The sequence below is a fragment of the Felis catus genome, chromosome D3 (assembly GCF_018350175.1).
Source record: "Felis catus isolate Fca126 chromosome D3, F.catus_Fca126_mat1.0, whole genome shotgun sequence".
Classification (NCBI taxonomy): Eukaryota; Metazoa; Chordata; class Mammalia; order Carnivora; family Felidae; genus Felis; species Felis catus.
The window spans coordinates 85,356,259-85,378,281 of record NC_058379.1 but is presented as its reverse complement, the minus strand read 5'-3'; the positions used below and the strand labels follow the sequence as shown (position 1 = coordinate 85,378,281).

The window sequence follows — 22,023 nt, the reverse complement described above, 5'->3', positions numbered from 1 at the left end:
TGGGAAAAAAGCAATTCACATAAAGCATTTTTCTAAATATCATGCAGATAGATTTATTGATATCTAAAATCAATATTGAAAAATCACAGAAAAGCTATACAGATACTATATCACTAGCTTTTTAAGATTCCTTCTTAATCTAATTCCTATGTAAAAATGTGGACAAAAGTCATAATTCAGGAATATTTAATGTATATGCAAGGATATTCAACAATGAAATGATTAAAAAACAAGGCATTTAATCAAAAGTTGTAACAGTATCCTACTCCACAAAAATATTAGCAAAAGTGTATTCACCTGATCAGAAAATAGAAAGCTAGTATTGATGTAAATGAGAATATCAAGAAATATCACTATATATTTCAACAGCATATGTTACAGGTTTCTAATTACATTTTTTAAAGAATATCTTCCCTATATTTCTATTTAATAGACTTCTCCACTTAGCGTTCATTTTACAATTTATGTTTGTGGGAAACATAAGCAAACATTTCCAAATGGTTTCCAAAGATCATTTTCCCCTCCTCAATTCTACAATTACTTTCCATACAGTTAAAGATCCATTTCTTCTCTATTATGTACAGGAGTTTATTGTTTGATTCTATGCCATATCTCTTCCATACAACCCAGGTAACTTTGAAGTATACTTTTCTGTTAACAATAGCAGGAATTCAGTATGAGGACTGTCCATCAAAATGAAAATAACCCTGAATGCATGAGGCAGAATTATGAGGGTTTGCATAACAGTTTTACATTGTTCTAAAACTCTAAGAATATAGGTTACTTCCAGCACATTGACTAACTCATCATATTCATTTGAACTACAAAATAAAGTTTTAATATCAACATAATCTATAACTTTCTAAATTTAGAGTTGAAATTCTTACCTGAGTTTTGCTTAGTATATTATTTTTTGAAAACAGGAAAAGTATGGCAAGCTGTCAGGATAAATAATACCAACAGTGGAAAATGGAAGAAAGAGGGAAGGAACCAAGTCCACTTTAAGAAGAAACTCCTAATCCCTCTGTTTCCCAGACCTACAGTAGTTTTGTTCTGCATCTTATAAGCAACTGTCTTTCTTTGCTCCGAGAATACCACATGCTCTGCTCCAGCAGGAAAATGTAATAATTAAATAGAAAACCACAAGGTTATTAGGCATCTTACCCTCTGGGCTTGCTGGGCTGCTCCAGCGGCTCAGTGTTACAGACACATGTGTAAACAACAGAATTTCCTGCATCCTTTTCTCATCTGTATAGCTCTGGGGTCCTGGCCAACAGGATTATTTCCAGCATTAAGGCCACTCCGCACTAACTCAAAAAAGATTCCCATTGGTTGTGAAGTTTTATCAAAACCAATACAACACCCTCTTTGGATCACAAGTAAGCGAACCAAAATGAAATCACTTTAATGTTCCCTAACTAAGTATGGTTGCCCAAAGCCTTCCATCCAACCCATTTGAAACCAGGTACTGTGAGTGAAAAAGGAAGAAAATACCCACTCCTTCATCTACAAGTGTTTAACAGTAATGGGTATAACTTGTAATACTAGTAGAAAAAACCAAGATGGCCAAGAAGAAAGAAACGAAGTTATCTATCCATAAGATTTAAAGAAAATCTTAATGATAGAAAATATCATTGGTCCAGGAAGATTTTTATTAGATTGCTAAAAAAAAAGAAAGACTATTTAATAGAATATTCAAGTCAGTAAATCATGATACAAAAACTGTATGTCAAAACCCTGGATTTCAGTAATGTGGCGAGACTTGTGAGCTGCATCTCCAGAGCCCCCTAGGGAGAGCCCTCTGGCTGCCTGGGGGCAGGGAGGGAAGGAGTGATTTTCCAGGGACAGGACCCAGCTGTCAGGAAGCACTCTGAGGAAGGAGTGGTGGCAGACCACAGAGTTTCTCTGGTTGACACTACTAGCACTAAATGCCCAAAGAAAGAGGCAAGGGCACAAGAAACACAATGAGCACATTCCTCATAAATAGCACAGAAACAGCATTTGAACGAAGAGTTAATGTCTTCAGATCCTTTAGTCTTTCTCCCTCCTTAGTGTGGATGAACATTCTTAGCTGAATAATATGTTTGCCATCCATTTCCACTGAACAGCATCCTTCCCCCTTACATCCCAATGCAAAGAGAGGTGACATTCTCCTGTAGAAAAGGAACTAATCCTCTGAGCTCAGGTTTCCTTTCCCCGGTCTTTTCCGGAGATGTGCTCAATCACCTTTCTCTCTCCTCTTCCTCTGAGCTCTCCTTCTGTCTGGAATCCCCCCAGGAGATTTTAAACACCGTCAAGGCTTCAGTCCATTTCGCTTATGTCCATAAGTCAATTCATTTTCATTTGTGGCTACCATTCCCCTCCATTTCATGGTGAGGTAGTTGAAAAACTTCTTTCCAAAAACCCCATTTCATCTGCCATTTACTCCCTTTAATGCACCAAAGTGACTCTCTGAAAACACACACATTTGCACTCACATACATGCATATTTGGGTTTTTTTTAAGTTTCTAGACTCCTCTTAGCACTCATTGTACCTGTCATCTCCACAGCCTTTGACACCGCTGTTCACACCCCTGCCAACATGGAGACGCTCTTCTCTATCCTAGCACAATACTCTCCTCTTCCTCTTGACCTTTCTCGCTGGCTCTCCCCAGTCTCTTCGGTGGTGCTTCTTTTCCTTCCCATCGTTCTGTGTACATCAGATATTTTCCCATGTAAGTCTATTACCTCTCTGGATAATGTCATCCATTCTCATGATTTGAGCTATTATCTTTCCTTTCAAGTGACTTTCAAGTATCTTCGTTTTTGGATTCAATTCTCTTTTGAGTCTCCGACACTTACATGCACCAGCACTCTAGACCCTGCCACTAGAAAATGTGACAGATATGTCATCAACATATTTAAAACTGAAATCATCTTCTCTCCATGGGCTCACTGCATTGTTTATCTCAATAACGGCAACCCAGTCTTATAGTTTGCTAAAGAAAAACCCTGGAAGTAATCTCTGACTCCTAGTCTACACCCAATCCAGGACCAGTTCGCTCTGACTTTACTTCAGTAATATGCTCAGTCCTCTCTTCCCACTGCCAAATCCTGGTTCAGGCGGCCATCAGGATCTGCCTGGATTGCTGCAGTATCCTAAATTATTTGCCTGTCTCAAAACTTGCCCCTCTCCATATTTAGCAAGAGTTACAATGGCCTATTCCTACTGCTCGTGCTACCTGAAATCTCTAAAGATTTTTGACCCTCTTATCAAATCTCTTCTTTACAATATATTTGTTAGGATGCAGTTTTTCTGGATTACTTGTTCTGTCCTGCTGACTGTACCATATCCCCATACCCTCCTTTATTAGTTTTCAAGGTGGAGTGCTTCCAAGGGACTATCACTGGTCCTATTCTCACTCCGAGCCCTCTGTCTGGGTGATCACATTTGTTTCTGTGGTCACTTTTGCCACTCATACATCATTGTGTGTTAAATTGTGTCTTCTGACAGGATGTGTGGAAGTCCTCTCCCTTGGACCCTGTGAATGTGACCTTATTTGGAAATGGGGTCTTTGCAGAGGTAATCAAACTAAAATGAGGTCGAATGGATTAGGGTGAGCCCTAGTCCAATGACTGGTGTCCTTCTAAAGAGAGAGAAATTTAGAAACAGACACCCAGAGGCAAATTCCATGCGAATGCATTGGCAAAGATAGGAACAGTGCATCCATAAGCCAACGATTGTTGGCAACCACCAGAATCTAGAAAGAGGCAAGGAAGGACCCTCCCCTAGAGCCTTTAGCGAGAATATGGCTTTGCTGACACCTTGGTTTTAGACATTTATAATCCAGAACTGTGAGATAACAAATATCTATTGTTTTAAGCCACCAAGTTTGTGGTAAATTGTTATGACAGCCCTAGCAAATACACTAATATACATTTAATTTCCAAACACATATGGCCAGCCCATAATAGAATATCAAGCTTCAGATCTGCATGTCTAATAGTCTAATGAGAATAGGCACTAGGAGCCACTTAAATCCATAATTTCCAAACAGCATATCTCTTATATTTCTTCCAAAACCTCTCCTGTTGTATCTTTTATTCTTGATCTAAAATAATGATGTTGCCATCCACGCAGTCTGTCAAGCTAGAAACCTTTCTCTTATTCCCTAGTCTTCATACCACTCCACCCTTCACACATCATAACTTATTTTATACTAAAACCTGAAAGAATTGTCCATTTCTCTGTCTTCATTTCATCTCCTTTCATCTCTTTTGAATCCACACCAATCAGACTTTTGTTTTACCACATGAGCTTTTACTTTCAAGTTGATAAATCACTGATCAGTAAAATCTGACTATATCTGTAGGGTTTCTTCTCATTTTCCAACACAACCTCACTTCTCTTGAGATAAAGTGGAATGGGATCCTTCTTTGTGCTTATTACCAAGTCTGGCTCACAAATGCTTTGTTGACTGATAGGACCTACCAGCATCATGGAAACAAAGTTATCCAGTGTCTCTATCTTAGTTCAAAAAGTACATGGCCACCATGGCTCACATACTCAAACACACATGGGTGCACAAACATCTTCATTATCTTAATGCTCAATATTCCATAACAACCAAGGGGAGTATAAGAAAAGAAGGAGAAAATTCAGCCTTAGAGTTTTCATTTCTTGGCAAGTTTACAATACCTTTTAGAGAGAGCACATGTGAGCAGCAGAGAGGGACAGAGGGAGGAGAGAATCTTGAGCTGTCTCCACACTCAGCACGGAGCCTGACGAGGGGCCCGATCCCACGACTCTGGAATCATGACCTGAGCTGAAACCAAGAGTTGGAAGCTCAACCAACTGAGCCACCCAGGAGCCCCAGGTTCTCAATATCTTAAGGCACTCAACACACATCAATGAAAGCTGATTTTTTTTGTATGTGTGCATTCCAATTTTATTCTATATATTAGGTTGTCCCTATGAAGTCTGCTACTTACCTACCTAGTATTTTTTCTCTGATTCCTCCCTATAGTTGGAAAAAAAAAAAAAGAAAAAAGCTTATGTCACCAAGACTCCCATTACAGACACACTTAGCTATGTGGTAGTTTGGGCAGTAAAACATAAGTGGAAACCTGATAAGCATTTTTGAAAAGTTTTGTCTTCCTTACATGGATACCTTTCCATTTCACTTCTCTCTTTATCCTTACTTGAACAAGGATAGGAAGCTGGAGATGGAGAAGCATGACTTGATCGTGAGGTCATGAGGTCATAATTCAGATGAAAGCTACATTGAAAATGGCAGAAGCAGCCAGGACCATGACTGGATTTGTGCAGGCATTTGGTGATGGAGAGAAAAGAACTCACCTGGTTAAACCACTGTCTTCGGTCTGCTCCGGTGGCCTTATTGATTAGATCAGGAGCTCCAGGCCCAGGGACAGTTATAACACTATCTAACTGGAAAAACAACGGGGAACATATTAATCAGATCCCTATCAGCTAACTGGGGAGTTCAGAAGAAGCCGTAAGGTTGGAAACCCCCATCAAAACCTTTACCTAATTTCACAGCTATTTCTCACAATCTCTGCAAGGCATCTCCTGATTCCCACATAAAGCGAATGCTACAGTCAAAGGTGATATTCATGCACTTAATTACCTGTTTCCTCAGGGAACTGTAAATCTTTTAAGGACACAGCATTGTACTTGTCTTTGAGTTTCTAGCAGATACGCAAATATATGGATAAGTGATGAAGGTACAAATGCATAAATAATGGATGAATGGATGTTCTGTGAAAGCAATGAAAGAAACAAAAATAATGAGAGTAACTCAGAATTGGATAACTTACCGAGGAAATAAATCAGAAAGATACACCTTTAAAACAATAAGTATACAGTGATTTTTAAGTTCTTCATACTGTTGGGGTTTTTTCCTACTTTTATACATCGGAAGAATCAATAATGGCAACATCACACATACGTGCCTTTCACTGACAAAGTGCGATAGAGAAACACTGGCAAAGTAAGACCAACGGGAAAGATTTTCTGTGGACCTGAGTCACCACTTGAATTCAGCTGTACTGCTAAATCTTAATTGCTACAATTTTAATGGCTTTACCAATATTTGTAGAATTACTCAAAAGCATCATAACTGTCTCCATAACTGGAAATGTCTTGCAAGGAAGGCAGTTTGGCTCTTATTGAAATGCACTAAGTGGTTTGAAACGATAGATTAGAAACACATATGCACGAAGTCAGAGCCCATTATGATTCTTACAAATATGTCTTTCCTTCATCAAGACAGACCAGGGGGGTTAGCCACCATCTTTTATTACACTACCTTGCACCTACTCACACACATGAGCCACTTAAATCCTCGTGTCCATATACGAGTCTTATTGCAGCATTACAGAAAATATTTTCTTCTCTCTCACTTTTTATTTTTTAAAAAAAATTTTTTTTTCAACGTTTATTTATTTTTGGGACAGAGAGAGACAGAGCATGAACGGGGGAGGGGCAGAGAGAGAGGGAGACACCAAATCGGAAACAGGCTCCCAGCTCCGAGCCATCAGCCCAGAGCCTGATGCGGGGCTCGAACTCACGGACCGCGAGATCGTGACCTGGCTGAAGTCGGACGCTCAACCGACTGCGCCAGCCAGGCGCCCCTCTCTCTCACTTTTTAGAAGGAGGAATTATTGCCTCACAATGTCCAGAATTTCTTTATAAACACATCGTCTATTTTCTATGACAACGTCGGAGTAGTAACACAAAGCCAGCTTTATTTGTATTTCGTCAGTTAAGGGAAAGGTTAAGAAAAAACTGTAAGAAAAATAAATCTGATCTCTAATCAACATAACTTTAAAAAGAAGAGATCCTAATCACAGACTTGGGTTTGAGCGTTGGTTGGGCGTGCTCAGGGAGCTCTGTCTCTGAGCCTCAGTTTCATCACTGTCAAATGGTGGATCACGGGTGGCGATTCTAAGGGTAAGGAGGCAATGGAAATAAAGCGCTAAAAGAGTAGTTGATACTAGATAAATTAAAGCTATCCTTAGTTGTGAATGATTTTAAAAAGTGGTTATGTTGGCCTAATTCCAATGTCTAGAAAATAGTTTTAAAGCAAATTTTGATATTCTAAATGGGAACACTAAGCAAATGTTGGCATGGCCCAGTCTGATGACATGACTTATTCTGCTACCCCTCTAAGTAGTCACTTCGCACTTGTGATCTTGTTCTGGTACCAACACTCAGCTTCTGACAAATACGACTAGGTGTATTACTTAGGCTTATAATAAGCATATGAAACATTCGTCTTTGTGAGATTTTGTGAAACTATAATGACTTTATCTTTGTGACTGAATGTTTCAGGAATTTTCCTTGGAAATACCTACCTATGAGAAATTAAAAATTTACTCATTGGATTTTGACCAAGCTCATAGCGGAAGTAAATGATTCTTTCCTTGGCTAATAATGGCGTGTGATGTACTTCATGCTTTGGAAGGATTTCTCAAACTCAGCACTGTTGACATTTGGACCAAATAACCCTGTGATGTGAGGATGTTTTGTGTATTATAAGTTGTTTTGCAGCATCCCTGGCCTCTACCCACTAGTTACCAGTAGCACACCCAAGTCGTGACAACCAAAAACATTTCCAGACATTGCTACACATACACTGAGGGGCAAACTGCTATCACTTGAGATCCATTGTTTGGAGTGATGGAGTAGTGACAAGGTGAGACCAAGATGTGCTTCAGCTCAGCTAGTAACCATCTGTCAGCTGTGGCCTTGGGAAAGGGACCCCACAACCCAAGACTTGTTTTCCCCATATACACATAGTCAGGAAATTAGACTAGATGACCTCAAAGGCTTATCTTACTAAAACTTAATACCTTTATTATTACCCGTCCCCCATGTCTCCCTCCCTCTCCCACTCTCTCACACACACACCCTACTCACACCTGTCAAACACAGTCATTCATACAGTCTTTCTGCCTTAGGGTATCAAATGCATAAGAAATGAAAACAAAAATGTTACAAAACCCATTTCCAATGTAGGAAACCCATTTTTAACTCAGTTTTACAGTACTACAATGAACGTTTCTTAGTAACCTCAGCTACAGGAACGCCACATATAAAAAAACAAAAATGTTTCTCCTTGATACAACCAAATTTATAAGGCCAAAATCTTTTTTTTTCCTCAAAACAACACAATTGAACATTCACAATAGATGAAAAGTACTTTTTTTCCACTCAGGAACTATATTAAGTTACAATTTAACTTGTTAACCAAAGAAAAGGCAATCTACATAGAGAAAAATTAATTTTACTAAGTTGATTCAGAAAACCTATCTAATTTCTGAATCCTTAAACTATAATTGTTCGACAACCTTCCTAAAAATCTCATTCAAGACAGAACTAACCCTCCTCAATGCATAATTGTTCTGATTAAGATTAATAAATATTGGGGCGCCTGGGTGGCGCAGTCGGTTAAGCATCCGACTTCAGCCAGGTCACGATCTCGCGGTCCGGGAGTTCGAGCCCCGCGTCAGGCTCTGGGCTGATGGCTCGGAGCCTGGAGCCTGTTTCCGATTCTGTGTCTCCCTCTCTCTCTGCCCCTTGCCCGTTCATGCTCTGTCTCTCTCTGTCCCAAAAATAAATAAATGTTGAAAAAAAAATTAAAAAATAAATAAATAAATAAATAAATAAATAAATAAATAAATATTAAGTAGTAAACTATAACTTGTTAAGATTTATGAATACATTTTCTCCACATGAGTTTCCTTTCACTATTTCCAAAATTCATTGCTTTTTGCTAACCTGTCCTTTAGAATTCTTGTAAAAAAGAAATACCTGCACTCTGAAAGAAAAAAAAAATATTGCTTTATATGTAAGGAGTTTCCTTTTTTTGGTAATATATCCTAGCTATGATAAAAATGTAATAAAAAACTATGAAAACAGTAATGCTTCATAGCATAATCTACTATTTTAAAGAAACAATGAATCAAGTCTTAAAGAGATATGGGTTTGTTCTTAACCCCAGCATGTGCCTATGTTAGAATATACACTTAACTTCACTGAAAGAAAGTCGGGGAAATAAAAAAAAATATGTAGAAAATTATTATCATTTTTCTTATGTTATAAGGATCTCTATAAATGGCAAAGCATACTCTGATAAAAACATCAGGTCTATTATAATTAGAAGGCATGAATTTTTAAAGTACTATATTCAATTAACCTTTAATCTTTTTGTAACATGTATTATCACAATATTAACAGGCTTGAAATCTCTTAATAAATATTTAAAACAGAGTATATTTGAGGTAAACCAAAGCAGCTGAAGAATTAAAAAAAAATCCTATGAGACAGTAGAAAATAACCACAATTATCAAAGCACCATTAGTATAGTTATAAAATTTATTTTCCAGAGAGAGCAAAACATTAAGGTTAGTCTTGACTATCCGTTTTTAAGCCTCAGATGAGACATTTCACAAAATTCATATATGCTATCAGCAGACTCTAACAGAACGGACTCCAAATACAAGTTTTCCTCTCCTCACACGCTATATCCCACTAACATGACAAAAATGTGGCCGATGTTGAATTAAAAATAAACCCATAACAGTGCTGAAATGAAGAAAGAGTGCTTGCATTACACAAGACATTTTTGGAAACTTCTAAACATCAAAAGCATGTTGGATCTGATGACAGGGAAACCAATGTGGGGGACATGACAAAATACAACACCCAAAAGAGAAGGAGGCTGCCTCCAGGTAGAAGTTAGTCTTGCCAGAGTGTCCGGGAGGATCCAAGGGTAGTACAAACCCAAACTGATGGGTTATTTATCACTCGGATCATCATGGCACTACCTGACTGACCACAGGGTATTGGGATCTGGTTTCTTCTCCCACACATAGCAGCTGCTTGGAACACAGAAAAAAATGCACGAAGAAATGCCTTTTTTTAATTGTATTTTTTAAGTTTAATTAATATGCAGTGTTATATTAGTTTCAGGTGTGCCATATGATTCAGCAATTCTATGCATTTCTCAGGGCTCATCACAGTAAGTCTACTCTTAATCCCCTTTATCTGTTTCTCTCAATCCCCGCCCCCTTCCCTCTGGCAACCATCTGTCTGTTCTCTACAGTTAAGAGTCTGGGTTTTTTGTTTGTTCTCTCATTTTTTTTGGCCTTTGTTTGTTTTTTTGGTTTCTTCAATTCCACATATGAGTAAAATCATATGGTACTTGTCTTTCTCTGACAGACTCACTTCACTTAGCATCATATCTTCTAGGTCCATCTATGTTGTTGAAGAAATATTATTAAGCAAGGGAGATAATTTCCCTGAGGACGGTTATTAGCATGGACACCCAGGACAGGGACAGAAGTATAACAAAGTTTCAGGAAAATTCAAGACTACAAAAGCCACTGAAGAATAAAGAAAAGAGACCCTACTGCTAGTAAAATCCACAAAAGAAATCCACTGAAGAAATCCACTGAAAAATAAAATACATTTTTTAAAGACTGTGGATATTTAGTTTGCTCAACTGCTCTCCACCCACAGCGGGAAACCTGCCTGGAAACACGTTTTATCCTCCCACAAATCCCTTGTCACTGGCCCTTTCAAGGCTGGGTCTGCTGGGTAAACAAATATACCCACTTCACCAACCTCCTCTGCAAAGATAGGCCAATTTATTGTTATAAGAATTATTTTGCATTTACAAAATAAAATCCAGAGTTTGGTGTTTTGCAAGCACTCAATAAATGTCAGGTGTAATAACAATAGTAACAGAAATAATGATATATAGATTCCATTACACAATATGAAAAAAATTAATAATATTCTTTTCATTCTAAACACTTAAAAGGAGTAAATATTAGTGAGGATTTCATTTAATTCTGGTTAATTGATATTGATGAATTCAAATCTCTTTTATGTCCAACTATTGGAAACAAGAGAGTTAAAATTTTGCGAAAGCAAAGGACATACAAAACATCCATTTAATTTAAATAAAAATATGTATTACCATTAGCTAATTAAATAAAGGCCTTAATGTTCTCATTATATATCTCCTATTACCCAATTGTCCAGGCATAATTTTTTTTAAGTTTTATTTTTTTTAATGTTTACTTATTTTTGAGAGACAGAGAAAGAGTGCAAATGGAGGAGGGGCAGAGAGAGAGGGAGACACAGAATCGGAAGCAGCCTCCAGAGTCTGAAGCTGTCAACACAGAGCCCGACACGGGGCTCAAACCCATGAACCACGAGATCATGACCTTAGCTGAAGTCAGACATTTAACCCACTGGGCGACCCAGGCACCCCAGGTATAACTTCTTTTGACTTTAAAAAACTACAGGAAAGAAGGAAAAAAAAAAGGAACTGAGGTTCCTATATTTTAAAAAAATATATTTTTAAAAGACAATCTTATTTTGGCATATTCCCACACTATATGGTCATAAAAATGTATATGTTGATTTTTTTCATGAATTTTAAGATATCCTAAATCAATAAAAATGGAAACATTTTTGGTAATGATCCAAATAAAAACAGGATAATTTCATCTAAATCCTAGAGGTAGGAAAATAAACATATGTTAAAGTTAGGCCTATGAATATTATTAAACAACCTTCCTAAAGATTTCAATGACAGTAGTGTGTTTTATAGGATAGTATAAGAATGGCACTACATCTTTTTTCTTCAAATAGAAATTGCATTATTATTGGCTCAAACTAGTCAGGCTCTACCTTTCTGAATAGTGATAGAAATAAACACTAGACAACTATAATAAGGTAGCTTCTGTATTTACAATTTCCTTTATTTGCTGATGTCTAGAAACCTTGAAAAATATCTCAATGACAATTATCCTATTTATGATATCTCTGAGATCTTAAAATTTGAAACTAATACATATTATCACTTTAACTAAAATAATCTACAAGGGCTCAGCAGTATATGTTATTATTAAAACTTTTAAAATACTCATAACCGAATGCTTTTGTCTTCTATTTGTTCCCCAAATCGTTCCACAGGCCAAGCTCAGATGATGCTCTAGGCAATTTGAAAAATAATAAAATAATTATATTTTGATATTTTGACAGCATATAGTCAGAAATAACTGAAGCAATTATTTTTCACATTAGCTTTCAAATGTTTTTGAAGTAATGGAGTCCTTTCTTTTAAGAATAAAAGATACATATATATTACACAGAAGTCATGTACGTCAAAAGTGGAACTTTTCCCATTAATTCTTGGAGGAGGACTTGGAAACCTGCCCACTTGGAAACTCTCATCACATCTAATTTCCTCCAACAATAGCCCTTGGAGGTCATCCACAGACTCCCCAGACTCCAAGGAGCACTTTGGAAAACAACTAATATAATCAAATCATTATTTTACAGATAAAGAATCTTGACTTCAGCGATGAAAAATTACTTGTCAAAATATTTTTCTGTCTGCCCACTCACTCTTATTAATTTTGTGAGAAACTTATAAAATTCTCTTAAAAAGATTTTGTTGAAAAATAATATTTAAAACATACGTTTATTTGAAAGAGATCAGAAAATATAAATAAGCACAAATAAGACTATTAGGCACAATCCCCATGAGCAGACAAGTAATCTTGTTATGTACCATTCACAACATTGCTAGCTAAGTACTACAGCTGAAAAATAGATCAGTTATGCTTCCTTTGTAATGGTGGGAGATACAAGATGTGGTAATCTGAATGTGTTTTCCTTTATGCCTAAAATTTTACTAATTTGGTAGGGCTTTTCCTTCAACCTTGGTAGGGCATGTATCTTAGCAAAGTCATCAACATACCAGTCACTTCTTCCTCATCTAGTGTGATTAGCATTACGTCATTGTTCTGACAGTGGTCAGAACCTTTAGACCTTACTGTGATGGAAGTTGGAAAAGTTAACATAGATCCATGACAAAACTGTCCTTTCCAAATGAATGCAAAATGTCTCTGAGCCTAAGACCACTCAGCAAAAATGGTGGAACTGGCAACTCTGGAGCTAAGAAACTGAAAATGCGTTAAAACTGCCAGAATCTACCCACTGGAAATCTGCAAGATAAGCACAGGTTTAGAGCAACCAAATAGATACTTAACCAGGAGAAAGTCCTCTGAAACAAAGGAGGAGGTCTTTGCGAATCAAATCAATAAATTAATTATATTCCTCAAGAAACTATATGAAAAAAAAAAAAACTAAACCTAAAACTAGAAGAAGAAACTAAGATTTGAGCAGAGATAAACAATACAGAGAATAAAAAAAAAAATACAGAGCATCAATAAAACCAAAAGTTTTTTTTTTTCTTTATTAGATCAACAAAACTGGCAGCCTTCGGTTAGAATAATGAGAAGGGTAAATATAAGAATTGTATTGATAGAATAGAAAGAATAATGAGAAGGGTAAAGATAAAAATTGTATTGGTAGAATAGAATTGAAAGTAGGAACATTTCTACCAACTTTACAGAAATTAAAAAAACAACATTATAACAGAATACTATGAACAACTGGATGCCAACAAATTAGATAATCTAGACAAAATGGACAGCTTGATAGAAATGTAGAAACTACCAAAACTGACTCAGAAATCAATAGAAAATCTTAGACCTATAACAAGTAAAGAAAAATGAGTAATCCTAACATGTAAAGCCCAGAACAAGAAGAAAGCTTCACTAGTGAAATCTTAAATACATACATACGTACATACATACATAAAGTTATTAATATCAATCCTTCTCAAACTCTTTCAAAAACAGAATAGGAGGTAATACTTCCTAACTGATTCAATAAGGCTAGCATTATCTTACCAAACCAAAGACATCACAAGAAAACTACAGACCAATGTCCTTTATAAATATGGATGGAAAAAATCCTCAACAAAATTCTAGAAAGTAGAATATAATAGCATAGTGATAGGATTATATACCATGAAAAAGTGGGATATAGTCCAGGAATGCAAAGGTGTTTCAACATATGAAAATCAATCAATGTAATATAACACTATAATAGAAGGGAGGACAAAAATACACATTATCATATCAATAGATGAAGAAAAAGCAGTTTGCAAAGTCCAACAACCTTCTAATAGAAACACTCAGGAAACTAGGAGTAGAAAGGAATGTCCACAACATGAAAGGGTACATATGAAAAACCCACAGCTAACAAATCACACACTGAAAGCTTTCTCTATTAACTCTCTAATGTATCAATAAGAAAGGATGCTCACTCTCACTTCACTTCTATGCAGTATTTTGCTGGAAGTCCTAGCCAGAGTAAACAGGCAAGAAAAAGATTTAAAGGCATCTAAATTGGATACAAACTATCTCTAGTCACAGGTGGAGTGATCTTACATGTAGAAAACCCTACTCCATATAAAAACTATTAGCACATTAACAAATTCTGCAAAACTGTAGATTATAAAATCAACACAAGGATCAGCTTCATTTCTGTACAGAAGCAACAAACAATATGAAAGGATATTAAAATAACAATTCCAATTATAATATCATCCAAAAGAATAAAATAACTTGTAATAAATTGAAACAAGATGGTGCAAGTGCTGTGCACCAAACACCACAAAACATTCCTGAAGGATAGGACAAATATATAAATAAATAAAGACATCCTATGCTCAACAATTAGAAGACTTAATATTATTAAATGGCAATACTTCCCAAAACTCTATTGATTCAATGCAGGCACTATCAAAATCACAACAGTTTTTTCTGGTGAAAATGGAAAATCCAATTTTAAAATTCATATGTAATTGCAGGTACCCAAATAGCCCAATAATCTTGAAAATAAGAACAAGTCGGAGTATGTACATTTTCCAATTTTAAAATATACTACAAAGCAACTGATATCAAAACAGCATGGTATAAGGATAAACATATAGATCAATGGGACAGAACTGAGAGTCCAATAGTAAACCTATAAATCTATGGCCAACTGATTTTCAACAACATTACTATGACAATTTAATGGGGAAAGAACAGTTTGTTTAACCAGTGATGCTGGGACAACTGGATATCCACATGCAAAGAAATGGCATTGAGCCTTTACTTCATACCATACACACACACACTAAAATACCTTAAAATGGATCAAAGACCTAAATTTGAGAGTTAAGGGGCATGTGGGTGGCTCAGTCGGTTGAGTGTCCAACTCTTGATTTTGACTCAGGTGATAACCTCACAGTTTGTTGGTTTGAGCCCAGCATCTGGCTCTGCACTGATAGGCTAGAGCCTGTCTGGGATTCTCTCTCTCCCCTCTTCCTCTTTGCCCCTACCCAGATCGCACTCTCTCTCTCTCAAAATAAAAAAAAAAAAAATAATAAACTTAAATTTAAAAAAAAATAAATTTTAGAGTTAAAAATATAAAACTCTTAGAAGTAAACATAAGGACAAATCTTCATTACCTTAGATCTTGGCAGTAGTTTCATAAACATGACACCAAAAACACAAGCAACAACAACGACAACAACAACAAAAATAGATAAACTGAACTTAATCAGAATTTAAAACTTTTGCATGGATGATGGATGAAAAAAACAAACTATGAAGAAAAGGAAGAGTACGAGAGAAAATGTTTGCAAATCACATATGTGATAATGTCCTAGCATCCAGAATATATAAAGAACTCTTACAACTCAACAACAAAAAGGTAAACAATCCAACTTATAAATATGCAAAAGACTTGAATATATATGTCTTCTAAAAAGATATACAAATGGCTAATGAAAAAGCAGATGAAAAGATACTCAGCAACTTAGTCGTTAGGAAATGCAAACTGAAGCCACAATGTGATATTACTTTACATCCACTAGGATGGCTGTGATAAAAGAGACACATAATAACAAGTGTTGGTGAAAGATACGGGAGAAATAAATCTTCACCTGTTGCTGGTAGAAATATAAAATGGTGCAGGTGCTTTGGAAAACAGTTGGGCAGTTCCTCAAAATGTGAAACATAGAGTTTCCCTACGACCCAGTGATTGATCCCACTCCTAGGTAAAGATGCAAATGAAATAAAATCTTACATCCACATAAAAACTTGTACTCAAATGCTTGTAGCAGTATTATTTATAATAGCTAAAACATGGGGGAAAAATGCCCAATGCTCTTTGACTGATAAATGTGGTATATCTACACACTGGAATATAATTTGGCAGTAAAAATAAATAAATAAATAAAGTACTGATACATGTTATAACACTGAGGAAGCTTGAAATCATTATGCTAAGTAAAAAAAAGCCAGAAAAGGGCAACGTATTCTATGATTGCATTTATATGAAATGTCGGGGATGGGAAAATATAGAAAGAAAGTAGATTATTGTTTGTGCTGTTGAGGTTGAAGGGAAATGGGAAGTGCCTGCTAAAGGCTGCAGGCTTCTTTCTTGGTTTTCTTTCACCTTAGGTGACAAAAATATTCTAAAGTTGATTGTGATGATGGTTGCCCAGCTCTGTGGATATACTCAAGCCACCGAATTATATACTTTAAATGGGTAAACTGTAAGTCATGTGAATCATATCTTAATAAAGCTGTTTTATAGCAAAACAAAACAAAACAAAACAACAGCCTTTGTGAGAGGCCGCAAGTTTGCCTAAGTTATCAGAGCTCCCTTTAATCCTTATAAGCTCCGCAGAATTACCAATATAACTCATCTCTATAGTCAGCCATATTTTTTTGCTGCTTTTTCCCCCTCCCTCATTGCATGATTTTCTGCTTCTCTACTTATATCTAGTATGAACCCATAAGTACATGTATTCATTTATAAAACACGTACATGTACTCTTACACCACTATGTGATGTAGATTATTAAAGTAGTATGAAAATACACATTTAAAAAATAAAGTTTTTTGGGGTGCCTGGGTGGCTCAGACGGTTAAGCCTCTGACTTCAGCTCAGGTCACGATCTCATGGTTCGTGGGTTTGAGCCCCGCGTCAGGCTCTGCGCTGACAGCTCGGAGCCTGGAGCCTGTTTCGGATTCTGTGTCTCCCTCTTGCTCTCTGTCCCTCTCCCGCTTGTGCTCTATGTCTCTCCAAAATAAATAAAAATGTTAAAAAAAAAATTAAAAAAAAATAAAATAAAAATTTTTTAATGTAAATAACTAGTTATTATTCTCTTTGTACTTTTAAATTGCATTATACAATCCACCCACACAGTATGTGAAAAGGAATTTATAGAATGCACTGCTGGGCTTCCTATCATCATACTTCCTTGTAATTCTTTTTAGAAGAGAGCTATACTTTTCATAGAATTTCCTGCTACACTGCCAGCTCACACACCTACATAAAGATGCAAAACCATGTGTGTGCGTAAAAATTTCTTGCCAGAGAAAATTTTTGGCATTTGCATTCTTTGTTTCTTTACCAGGGTACTGGGGGACAAGAGCAAAGTATTTAGAAACATCTGTCAACCTCATGGAAACACATCTGTGAGTCAGTGTCCAGTTCTCTAGATGGTTGGTATATGTTGTTAAAAAGGAATACAAAAAGCATCTTTGTACCATTCGGAATAAACACTATCAAAGTTTAGAATAATGATGCTGAAGATTACTTTTTCATATACGTACCCTATCTGCCTTATAATTGTCTACAATTCTTCAAAATTCTGGCACAAGGTCTCTTCAGTTTTTGTTTTGTTCTGTTTTCTTGAGTTTTTCTCTTTTTCATCTTTGCAGTGATAGATATGGAAAAGATGCATTAAAAGCTATAACTAGAAATTATTTTGACCAGAAGGCATAACTATTTCCTTATAGTTATACTCCTCCAACTCTGTGAATTCCTTCAGAGTGGTTCCCATGCCTTAATCACCTTTTATTCTCAGTTCCCAGCACACTGTCTTCATAAGTGCCAGGTTTCCAATAACCACTATGATTTACTCAATCAGTTATATATCAAAGATTTGGATAGGTTTTTTTCACATAAACATAACAATTGAGTGACTTTGGGAAAAGTTTCACGAATCACTAGGACTTGGTCTTTTTTTGTTTTTTTTTACTTATTTTAAAAAGGAGGGTAGTCGGTCTGATGATATCCAAAATTCTGCTCATCTTTGATCTGATGACATCTGGTGAGATGGCAAACTAAAATGGTCCCATCTCACACCAAATAGCAGTAGCTACTCGATTATAATACAAGATTGTTAGAGATAAAGGAAGGCATTCTCAGCAATCAGATCCATACAAATTAGTAGATATTCAGCATGAGCTCATCAAGAGTAAATCGTTGATGAAAACGAAATGACAAAACTTAGATAAAACCAGATGATGTTTTATTTGGCATATTGATCACGAAAATTCCTTTGCTGGCAAATATTGACTTTGGACCCAGTAACTTTTCTCATTAATTAAAAGAAATATGCTAGTACAGGTAAGCATATGGAGAGAGAAAAATGTTGATTATCTCAAGATCCTCAAGTACATCAATCTATCATAAAGTTGTTTTTCTACTGTTAGATTGTAGGTGCAAACATCTTGAGTTATATCTCTAATTTCCTTGCCAGCAAGAGCTACCTCACTTGTTAAAACTATTCGACCAGAGGTTTGATAAATACCCTCACACAAGCCCTATCACTTCTAGTTTCTAATTTACTGCGTCTAACATGTCAGCAAATGTAACTTAGTAACTAGAATTTTCCTTTAAAAGATAAAAGAAACATTTCTATTTAATTCATTGCAGTATGCTTGCCAATCTTGAAGTTTATTTTGTTCCTTGAGAATCAAACAATCCTAATAACTGTGTGTGATGTGTTTAGGAAACCGTTCTTATTTTTTGTGTTTGTTTTTATTTCCAGGCAAGGAAGTCTTAGAGTTACTCTTAAATCTGCTTAATTTGAGGCAGAAGACATTGAATCCTTTGGTTTGGATAGTTTATCACTTACACTAACTTTAAAATTCTATATATCATGAAATAGTTTTCTCTTCCTGGCAGTGTAGTGATCTAAATACCCTCTTAAAACTCTACTAATTATCAGATTTTAAATAGCTGGTATAAAACAGAAACAATGTTTTGCTGAACTTGTAAAGAAACTAAGAAATATTAGGCCAAATGTAAAGTAGAAGTAAGAAATCAAGGAAGAAGTGTGCTAAAGTCAGCTTTCATTGTGAGGGTATTTTCCTAAATTTCAGTGATGTTGAGCTTCCATTTGGAGAACACTTCAGGGCACAGGAGAAGGGAAAGCCTAGAGCCCAATGGCATAGATCTTCACATTAAACTAGAACTCAAATAGCTATGACCTCAGCATAAAGTAAATGATCAATTAGCCTGCTGTGTAGAATGTAAAGGATCAATTAACATCTGCCTGTCTTAAGCGTGTGCTGAATGTTAAAGGCAAAAATATTCCCTGAAAATACAGAAGTATAAGCTGGACCTGTGTGAGTTTGGAGATCAACTTCCATGACCTCCTTAGTCTTAAAGTTCTCAGCAAATTTATTTTAAAATGGTTCAGAGTTGAAAGACCTCAAGATCCGCAAAATTCTCACAGATAAAGTCCTCTCCCAAATGATCTGCACATACACATACATACACACATACACACACATACACACACACACACACATGCACACAGCACAATATATGAGTACACATGACATAATAAGTGAAACCAGGAAGAAAAAAGAGAGCACAATAAAAACTAGAAAGACTTCATGTATTAGAATTGAGACAGACCAAAAACAAGTAAGTTCAATGAGTGCCAATGTCTTAAAAGTATAAGCAAAATCAAGAGATTATGAAAGTTGCCCAAGTAGTTCTTAAATAAACAAATAGATATTCTAAATATAAAAACTAAGTGATTAAAGATTTTAAAATTCCCTGGAGGGGCGCCTGGGTGGTGCAGTCGGTTAAGCGTCCAACTTCAGCCAGGTCACGATCTCGTGGTCCGTGAGTTCGAGCCCTGCGTCGGGCTCTGGGCTGATGGCTCAGAGCCTGGAGCCTGTTTCCGATTCTGTGTCTCCCTCTCTCTCTGCCCCTCCCCCGTTCATGCTCTGTCTCTCTCTGTCCCAAAAATAAAATAAAAAACATTGAAAAAAAATTTTTTTTTAATTCCCTGGAAGTGGCTAACCAGCAGATGACCAAGCTGAGGTGGTTAACCAGCAGTTAGACCAAGCTGAAGTGATAATTAGTGAACTTGAAAATAGAAACAAAAGAAAAATCTAGAATGCACTCCAGAAATAAAAGATTTGGAGAATGTGAGAGAGAGGTTATGGAATATGCAGGATTATATGGAGATATAAAAAATGTCATCTAATCATAATTCCAGAAAGAGAACACAGAAAGGATGGGGGAAAGAAATAATTAGATATATTACAATTGAGTTAGAGTAGCATAAGTCTCCATATCACTAATTAATAATGAATCCAGGAAATAGTCATCAATGGCTACCAACATCACAACATCACATAAGGAGGGCATCCGTTTATTGTATGTGCCTGATAGAACTACCCAACACTTCCTGTATAGAAGTTTTGGACACTTATTGCCAAAACCAAATCAAACCTCTAAATACAGCATTTAGTTTATAAGAAATGCAGAGAGGAAAATGAAATTCTACATGTGGTTACATCAATAAGTAAATTTCAAGGATGAAAGAACAGGGATTTATAGATTAAGACACTTAAATTCATTTCAACCAAATGCAATGTATGGATCATATCTAGATCTAATTCTAAAGAAAAATACAAAATGCTCAAAAATCATAAAAATATCGGCACTATTTAGCACAATTAAATATACCTTTCAGCTTTTCATGCAACAGCAATATCCCCTGTAGAAATATATACCAAAGACAAGCTGGTGAATATAGAAAAGGACATCTACACAATACTGTAAATTCCAAGAATAGCTAAAAAAACATAGATTGGACATAGCACAAATATTTGTCAATATTAGAATGGATGAATAAGTAGTACCATATTAACACAACAAATAATGTCCAGTTATAAAAAAGAATGAAGATGTTTCCATACATGACTATAAAATGATGTCTAGAATATACTATTAAAAAAAGGGGGGTGGATGGGGCCCCTGAGTGGTTCAGTCAGTTGAGTGTTCGACTTCGACTCGGGTCATGATCTCGCAGTTCATGAGTTTGACCCCACATTGGGCTCTGTGCTGTCAGCCTGTCAGCATAGAGCCCACCTCAGATCCTCTGTCCCCCCCTCTCCTCTTCTCCCCTGTTTGCGCTCCCCCAATAAATAAATGAATATTAAAAAAATTACAAACACATTCACAAAAACACAAAAGGATAAAAGGTACACCATAGAGAATATTATCAATGGTATTACAAGATTGTACGGTGACAGATAGTAGCCACACTTGTGTGAGCACAGAAAAACAGAGAGAATTCTCAGATCACTGTGTTGTCCACTTGAGACTAATGTGACATCGGGTCTCAACTATACTTATACATATAATACATTTTATACATGATACATTAAAAACAAATGGACAAACTATAAAATTTTAAGTGACAACTAACGGGGATTTTGGGTGGAGAGAACAGGACAGAAGTTAAAGATACCCTTTCAGTAGATCTCGTTTAGTATATTTAACTTTGGGGCCATATAGAAATAAATTGAAAAACAATCTCTAAAACTCCAAAATAAAAGGAAACAAATGAACTTACCTGTATATCCAGTTAGTACATCCACACAGTGATTGATAATTCCAAGCTATCTGAATTGTGATAATTTGACCAAAAAACCCTGCAAACAAATTTAAATTATTTTCAGTAATCATCTTCTTGGTGGAAGTATTGGTATTGTTATTCTCAGACTGTTGTGTGCATATTGCAGATAAAGCAAATGAGAAATTACGTGATTTGTGATATGCTAATGTTACATTTCTCAGATCTTCAAGAACCAGGATTTGCAACATGGGTGAAAAGAGACACAGATTGGAGATAGAAGAGGTTTAGTAGAAATCCTCAGTCTCATTGTTAATGAAAGTGTCAGTGAGAATTCGTTCTGTATTTTATACAAACAAGTAGTAGCATATTAACACAATAAAATGCTGTCCAGTTATAAAAAAGAATGAAGATGTTTCT

General features: G+C 36.0%; 1 protein-coding gene across 14 annotated transcripts in view; it reads right to left on the bottom strand.

Moving 5' to 3' along the window:
- The window catches only part of CCDC102B (coiled-coil domain containing 102B), a 201,760-nt gene that overhangs the window by 135,315 nt on the left and 44,422 nt on the right, over positions 1-22,023 (bottom strand). For 10 of the 14 annotated variants that reach the window (XM_019815409.3, XM_045041144.1, XM_019815410.3 and 7 more), the window contains 3 exons: positions 21,604-21,682; positions 5,629-5,759; positions 5,340-5,429 (listed from right to left, as the gene is read on the bottom strand). The gene's annotated coding sequence lies outside the window, so the exon portion shown is untranslated. Of the gene's footprint in view, positions 1-1,164; positions 4,807-5,339; positions 5,430-5,628; positions 5,760-15,867; positions 15,978-17,548; positions 17,649-21,603; positions 21,683-22,023 lie in introns of all 14 variants that reach the window. The other 4 variants (XM_045041146.1, XM_045041147.1, XM_045041143.1 and 1 more) reach the window with 4 other exon arrangements.